The 8,422-nt window shown below is 42.6% G+C and overlaps 1 protein-coding gene across 1 annotated transcript in view; it reads right to left on the bottom strand.

The window, feature by feature from the left end:
• Positions 1–7,338, bottom strand: part of FAM172A (family with sequence similarity 172, member A) — a 268,877-nt gene extending 261,539 nt beyond the window's left edge. The window contains exon 1 of the mRNA XM_010578033.1: positions 7,200–7,338. The gene's annotated coding sequence lies outside the window, so the exon portion shown is untranslated. The remainder of the gene's footprint in view (positions 1–7,199) is intronic.
• Positions 7,339–8,422: the final 1,084 nt, after the last annotated feature.

Below are 8,422 nucleotides of genomic sequence, written 5' to 3'. Positions count from 1 at the left end.
GCGCCCCCGTGCTCCTCTGTGTGTGTGGGGGGGGGGGGGGGGGGGGGGGGGACGGACGGACGACAGGGGGCAGATGTTGGGAGTTACCAGCATTTCCCATAAAGTAAAACATTAAAATTTATTGATCTGCTATCCTATACTGCTATAGAACAGCAGATAAATGCAGATAGAACAGGCAAACAAAGAAAAAATACTGTGTTACGTACACCACGGTCCTTTTGTGGAAAGCTGGATAGTTTACCACAGGTATAAAGCTTTCTTATATTCCTGTTAGTAGTACTCCCTAAAGATTGTAATTTGCAGGAATTTTCTAAACAATATTCTTTTAAATGTTTCCTCTGGACCTCCCTGGGTAGACAACATCTGATCTTCTCAAAGGAACAGCCTACTAGCTTTTAAAAATTCAATTTCTGTCTGATACAAACCAGGTATTCGTTCTCTCTCTCTCATCCCAAGAAAATGCAGGTATAGGTTGGTATCATTAGGGAACTAGATTTCCCATCTCAGCATATTTCCATTCCTCCCCTCCTCCCTCAACCAACTACCTCACATAGCCAAGATTTCAAACTTCTGGTTATTTTGGTGTGGTCCTCCCACAATTGCTCCTTAGGGATTTATCCTAATTTTTATGACTACTTAAATATTCACCACAAAGAAAGACAAGGAGAGTAGAACTAACAGAGCAAAGAATGAAAAGACAAAACTGAAAAAAAAATAATCTTTAATTGCCCACAGAATGATGTTGGGAAGATAATGAACAAGAACTTAAAGCACTCCTGCAGGAACGTACATTCAACCTATCTGATATTAGTGAAGTTGGTGGGATGATTCACATGAATGTAATGCTAGAAATCAAGAGCTATAACCTATTTAGAAGGAGCAACAATGGAGAACAAATGGCACTGTGTGCCAAAAATGTCATTGTCTGTTTCTGAGTCACTGACAACAGAAAATCATGTCTTAAGAAATAAAGTACAAGTCAGGATACTAGCTGGCATTTGCTACAGATATGAAATCTCACATAGCATGGTAGTTAAGCATCTATTGCATCTTGTTGGAAATAAAAGTTTAATTATCACAAGTGGACATAACACTGAGTGAGATAACCTGGAGCTTTCATGCCGCCATTATCAGAACATGCTTGAAATTTCTAAAAATTGAGGACAATTTCTTATGCTGAGAAATGTTAAATCCAACCCAAGGGAAAGCTGTATTCGACTTCATCCGGACAGATAACAAGTACCCCACTGTGTCATAGAGAACAAATACAGAACAAAGACCGCTCCTGCCCCAGGTCTTAGAATCAAAGGACATATTCCCAAACACATCTTTGCAAAACGACTTAAGCGGTCCCACCCCCTACCCACACTACCCCCTCTCAGCTGTGCTGACAGAACTGTTTGTAGCAATGCATAGTGAAGCGGTTCAGAAAATCAGATCCGAGTTAAACCAGAGCAAGGACCTAATCTGAGTTAAAACTATCTTTCTCCCCCACCCCATTTTTTTTTTAAAGGCTATACTTTTAAATTACCAGTTCTCAGATTTGGTTCAGTACCTGGTACAACTGAGGTGACAGAACAAGGCAGGAACATACAGCTGCTACCTGAAAACTTTTTAGCCTGATTTGCCTACATGGGCAAGAAAGAAATACAGACAAAGCAAAGAAGGGCTCAGTAAGTGATCACTGTGATAGCCAGTAGTTTATTCTTCTGAACTTCAAACTCTGCTATTCCAAAATACAAACATTTAAAATAAAGTATCCAGAAACCTCCACTGATTTTTTACTTAATGACTACCATGTATCAAAGATAAGTTTGCATTTATAATAGTTTTGTTGATTTTGATGGCTCTGCTTGCTCAGAAATATTTCTCCTTGGCTTGGAGGTGGGCAGCTACGTTAACACAGCCTTGCAGCTTGGGAGTTATCAACATACGATACACAATTCCCAATCATTCAGATTTTATTTCACAAGATTTAATCGTATGCTTCAGTGGGAAGATACTCTTTCACTACACGGACTATTATTCTTCTGTATCTCTTCAAGAGAGATACAGATTGTGTGCATGAGCACATCTATTTATCCCTCATTTCACTGTATTTCCATAATGCCTTTATGTAATGGCTCTTTCACTACCAAGTCTTCCTGTTAACATATTTCTCCCTTGAAAACACTTCCAGTTTTGTTTTGGACTGTGGTGCCTGTTTTTATTTAAATCTAGTCCACTTACTCAACATCTTGTTTCTTGGGATGGGTTTATAACACACAGGTTCTGCTAGAGGAATTACAGGATCATATGTTAGAAAATAAGCTGGATGTTTTCAAGGTATACTCTAGTACTTACGACAAGAAGGAAGAAAGCAAAGAAAGAATATGGTTTAGCATCTTCTTCAGGTAAACAAGGAGACCAAGATTTGCATGTATTATACACTAATGGTGCTATGCATAAATATGACATTCACTCAAACTTGCACTCTGAGGCTTTGTGAAGCCCCGCTTGCAGAACTGTAAAAGAAACTATCACCACAATGTTATATGTTGGGCTTGGTCTTTGACCCAACATTCAGGACAACCTGCAGTGCACCTGGCACACTGACAACACGATCAATCAGAATCGCCTTGTCCATCTTTTCAGACAAGCAGTTATTACTCTAAAAACCAAGACAGTTTTCCTTCAAGCACAGAGGTTTACAATGGCTGCAAAGTACAACTGAGCTACTAACTCTCAGCATGTAGCAGAAATAAAACAAGAATGAGGTCCACTATGCCTGCTCCTAAGCCAAAATATACTTCAGTTAAGGGATGACGAGAAACAGGAGAACCCATTTTTCCTGCATCCCACCAGGAGCTTTCGTCACACACACTGCATAAAGCTGACACGGTGAAGAAAGCTCAGTAGGCCAGCAGAGTATGTACACTGCAGCTGAAATATCCAGAGAATTCAAAACAAATATCTTAAAGGATTTAATTGCAAATGGAAAATGGCAACTTTATGAAGCTTATAATTCAGACAAATCCAGACTAGCTGTCTTGGGAAATACTTCACAATTTCTAAAGCTATCTTCCTATTAAATTTCATATGTCTTATCTACATCTTGGAGATGCCTAGGGGTACTTAAGAGTAATCAAGAATATTTTCAATACAGTCAAAAACATTTTTCAGTATGTCCCTCTCAAAAAAAAAAACCTACTTAGCTTAAACTTTGGCTTCAAATTGGCAGTGAACAGGAAAACTTCCTTACTGACAACTGATAATAAATTACAAAAACAAAAAAGCAGAAACTTGAACAACTTAATATGATGGGCCTGACTTTAAAAGCACAAGCATCAAGAAACATAAACACATTTAGTATCACTGGTGCTTCAGGTATGGACCTACTTCCAGTTAACACTGGAACTGGCTAATCTGCAGTCCAATTGACAACGTGTACAGCTAATTCTTATTTTAAACATCCTCTCTCTTTCTACATATATGATAAAGAATATTTTATTTCATTTGCCTGCCTGAGGAAAAACCCTATTTGCTGACAGAAGAGTTTCCTAAATTTACCACCATACTAAATATATTGATTCGGCTAATACTACAGTTGCTAAGACAATACTTATTTCAGGTAAGTACTTGTTGTGGTTTAACCCCAGCCAGCAACTAAACACTACGCATCTGCTCACTCACTTCCCCCCTACCCACTGGGATGGGGGGAAAGAATCGAGGGGAAAAAAAAAAAGGTAAAACTCATGGGTTGAGATAAGAACAGTTTAACAGAGCAGAAAGGAGGAAAATAATAATGATAAAAATAACAATAATAAAATTACAATAATAATAATAAACAAATTAGAATATAGAAAACAAGTGATGCACAGTGCAATTGCTCACCACTTGCTGACCAATGCCCAGTCAGTTCCTGAGCAGCGATCCACACCCCCGGCCAACTTCCCCTGATTTATATACTGGGCATGACGTACGTTTTGGGTTTGTGTGGCGGAGTTTTGGTAGCAGGGGAGGGGACTACAGGGCCGGCTCCTGTGAGAAGCTGCTAGAAGCTTCCCCAGCTCCAAGTTGGACCTGCCTCTGGGCAAGGCTGAGCCCATCAGCAACAGTGGTAGCACCTCTGGGAGAAGGTATTCAAGAAGGGAAAACGTGCAGTGGGGGAGGAGACTGGAATGTGAGAGGAACCCCTCTACGGATACTGAGGTCAGTGAAGGAGGAAGGGGAGGAAAAGCGCTGGAGGAGGGGATGCCCCCGCAGCCCGCAGTGAGGCGGCAGGCTGTCCCCCCCCCAGCCCATGGAGGGGAGTGGGGGAGCAGATGCCCACCTGCAGCCCAGGGAGAGAGGAGCCCACACCTGAGCAGGGGGATGCCCCCCAAGATGGCCAGGACTCCAGGGGAAAGCCCGTGCTGGAGCAGGCTGTGCCTGAAGGACTGCAGCCCGTGGAAAGGACCCACGCTGGAGCAGGTCATGAATGAAGGACTGCAGCCTGTGGGAAGGACCCACGACGGAGAAGTTCATGGACGACTGTCTCCCATGGGAGGGACCCCACACTGGAGCAGGGGACGAGTCAGGAGTCCTCCCCCTGAGGAAGAAGGAGCGGCAGAGACAACGTGTGATGATCTGAGCACAATCCACATTCCCCGTCCCCCTGCACTGCTGGGGTGGAGGAGGTGGAGAAAATCTGGAGTGGGGTCGAGCCAGGAAGGAGGGAGGGGTGGGGGGAAGGGGCTTTAAGATTTGGTTTTATTTCCCATTATCCTTGTTTTGATTGGACTGGTAGTAAATTACATTGATTTTTTTTTTTCCCCCCCGAGTCTATTTTTTGCCCATGACCATAATTGGCGAGTGATCCTTCTCTGTCCTTGTCTCGACCCATGAGATTTTCTTTATACCTTCTTCTCCTCATCCCACTGGGGGCAGGGAGGAGTGAGGGAGTGAGCGGCTTCATGGTGCTTTGTTGCTGGCTGGGCTTAAACCATGACAACATCACACGGTATAGAATACTCCTTTGGCCAGTTTGGGTCAGCTGTCCTGCCTGTGCCCCCTCCCAACTTCTTGTGCCCCTCCAGCCTTCCTGCTGGCTGGGCATGAGAAGCTGAAAAAGCCTTGACTGGGTCCAAACACTACTTAGAAACAACTGAAAATGTCAGTGTATTATCAACATTATTCTCATCCTAAACCCAAACCAATCCATTACGCCAGCTACTAGAAAAAAAATTAACTCTATCCCAGCCAAAACCAGGGCAGTACTAAAAAACAATACTTCCTAGACTTAAATGTCTGTATAGCAGGCTTAGCACAGACTGGTCCCCTTCAATTTCTGCTGGGCAACAGGAAGCTGGAGGAATACAGAAACTACAGAACTGTAAAGCAGAAACACGTGGTTAGCCTGATAAACTCTACACAGTTCATCTTCCCTTTTTGGATACCTGCTCAACAGAATACAAACTGCAGTACCAGCAAGGTTCCACCAAGCTGGAAGTCGATTCGCTCCAGCAGAGTGTAACAGGAAAAAAAGCACTTACATGAGGACTGCACTAGTCCACAGAGTGGGACACCATCCTCACCAGCAGTATCACTAATAATTAACTCACAGGATCAGACTGCTCAGGAAACTGGTAGAGGGGCTTTCACCACAGTCAGTTGAAGTACAGGGTGACCCAGGCTGCGGATCCATGATCTGCTGAAGCCCATACAACACTTCCAGCCCTTCTCCTTGTTCCAGCCACAGTCCCACGTCCCACACCCGCATCTGTGCTAGTGAGCAAGCCGATGCAATGAGAAAGGAGCGTTTTATATCTCTAGCTCTGTATCAGCTGGATCGGCTTCCTTACCTGGCTCCCTATGCAGCCAGCTGATCTCTCATATGGCCAGGAGGGATGGGACAGGAAGAGGAGAGGAGTGCTGCCCCTTCCAGCAGTGGGGATGTAATGTGAACAGGCTGTGAAACTGCACCCTGGGCACTCTGTTAACAGAGTGAGTCTGTAGCTGGAGGGAAACAACTTGCGGGTCTCAGCCTAATTCCTAGAAGTGCTCAGCCATTAAACAAAAATCACTACCAAACCTGGTACTACTAAGTATCTGACGGTGAGCTGAGCAAGGATCATACAAAATTGAATGCTGTATCTTTTCACCTTCCAATAAGACTCACATTACAAAGAACAGTGTAAGGAATACTGCGAGTGGTTAAACATTAAGTTCTCAGAGTCCTCACTCCAGAGTCTTCCTCTCAAAAATAAAAGCGTGTATATATACATAACGCACATTCTAACCGCAGCACTTAAACCACGGAACAACATCCATGAAAAAAAAACATTTTAAGCCCATTAAATTGTACATCAGGAATTCCACTCAGTGCAGATCTGTGAAACTGATCTAGAGGCGAAGTAGATATATGTATGACCACACTCACAAAGAGAAAAAAAAAAGTCTTTTCTAAGGCAGAAAAAAAAAATTCATAGGGCAGCATTAAATTTCATAAGCAGATGTTTTCATGCCTACTGTTAACCAATTTGTTTCAGTAAGCGAGTGGAAAAAAATAAAAAAAGATATCCATTCATTCTTTGTATGTATGCTTTACTTCAAAGAATTCCAGGAATCTATTGTAAATCTAAAAAACTCCTCAGTCACCACAGCACATTGTTCCCCAAAGGAACAGTGGGTCAAATTCAAAGTACCAGCAATAGAGTCGCATTCAGAACTTTTTCTATAGAGCCGGTAATGGACAAAACGTCCAAAGTCAGCGCTGAGTCTTCAGGGGAAAGAAAAAAAATAAGGTTGTGAACTTAAAAGAAGAGAGACCAACAGATAAATCCCCACTGAGTAATTATAAGAAGCTCTCCCAAACATTAGCTAACTAGTACATAAAAGGCAATTCTGTAAAAACCATGGTCAAGTCAACTAGCAGATTAACATATGGTCATAATTTGCTACAACCACTGAAAAAGCAATCTGAAGAAAACAGACAAAATCCAGGCACTGGTGAGAAAACTCCAATAATTAAAGGTATTTCAGTAAGGCAGACAGCCCTCTGAGTGTGCACTATGCTTCTGAAATGATGATGCCCTTGTCCGCCCCCAGCTGCTCAGTACTGTTGGCCTGCTGAAAGTTTTCATCTCATTCCTACGCCTACCAGCACCTGCTAACCTATTTCAGACAAAAAGAGTCAGGTCAGCTTAAACACTATAAATATTACCTCTGTCTTAACCCACCATGTTTTGACTGAGGCAGGCTGGGGAGTGCCCAGACTAACACCAAGGGTGGCACATCAGACCTCCAGCAGACAGGCAGTAAGTAACGGCAGTGACTTCGGCAACAGATACAGCCATCGCCTGGTGCTTCTGTCTAGGGCTACCCTGTGAAGACCAGTACTCTTGTGAGCAAAGAATGATTTCTTTTTATTATTTTTGAAAGAAAGCGAAATGATACCTGAAACACTTACAACACCAGATCTGCTCAATTCCAAACCCAGAGGAGCATATAAAGACATGCTTCCTGTATTTTACAGTGCTATCACTCTGCGATAGCCTGTAAGCTGTTGAGTGTCTTCAATTGCTAAGATTTTAGATCCCCCCACACAAGAGCATTTTTACCTTTCCCTACATAATTACTGAATACCTAATTTTAACATCCCGCAGGCATTCTCTAACCCATATGCTATCATCAGGCAGCTTTACCATGGGTAGCATAACACATTGCCACCCTCTTTCACCCACAGCCTCATTAACGATTCCAAGAAAATGTTAGTGATTACTAGAAGAACCCCATCTTTTTGCTGTACTAGTGGTATTCATGTTTCTTCGAAGGCAAATGCTGTCACCACCCTACTCTTTACCGTGTCACCAAATCACTGTGCAGTTAAGACCAAAGATAGCCAGTTAGCTTTGTAACTGCTGTTGATTTTGTAATGCCTCTTTTGCCAATGACAGTATGTCCTGACCAAGGCCTGTTCCCTGCTTATTCGAACTTACTACCTTACTTAGCCAAAAACTTCATACAGAAATGGCGTACAGTGGATGCTACATTTTGTGAAGGCTTGTTAAGCTGGCTTACATGAGACTGAGCGGCTTGGCTCACGTACCGCCACAGTTAAAAGTTAACTATGTGGAAGGAAAGCGGTACAACCTCAATCTGAAAGCTTCAGTATTTAGCTTTGAAAGAAAAAAGAAGCCAGTATTTCTTTAAAAAGCAAAGTGCGTGGTTTTTTTGAAAGGAACGCCTGACATTATAAAGTAACGACTTTTGAGTTATCTCACTGCCAAGCCAAAACCAATCAACAGTAATAGTTTAAAAGGGAAAACTATCGCCCTACGTTGACATCTGGATAACTCAGAAACGACAAATACTTCACACGGCTTTCTAAGCCGCCAGACCAACCACGAGAAACTTCACTCCAAAAAGAAGTTTTCAGTCACATACAACCAGGAAAGCAAAA

Source organism: Haliaeetus leucocephalus, unplaced genomic scaffold (assembly GCF_000737465.1).
Source record: "Haliaeetus leucocephalus isolate CR32 unplaced genomic scaffold, Haliaeetus_leucocephalus-4.0 Scaffold598, whole genome shotgun sequence".
NCBI classification, from domain to species: domain Eukaryota; kingdom Metazoa; phylum Chordata; class Aves; order Accipitriformes; family Accipitridae; genus Haliaeetus; species Haliaeetus leucocephalus.
Note: the sequence above shows the minus strand (reverse complement) of the source record. Positions and strands in the feature narration are given on the sequence as shown.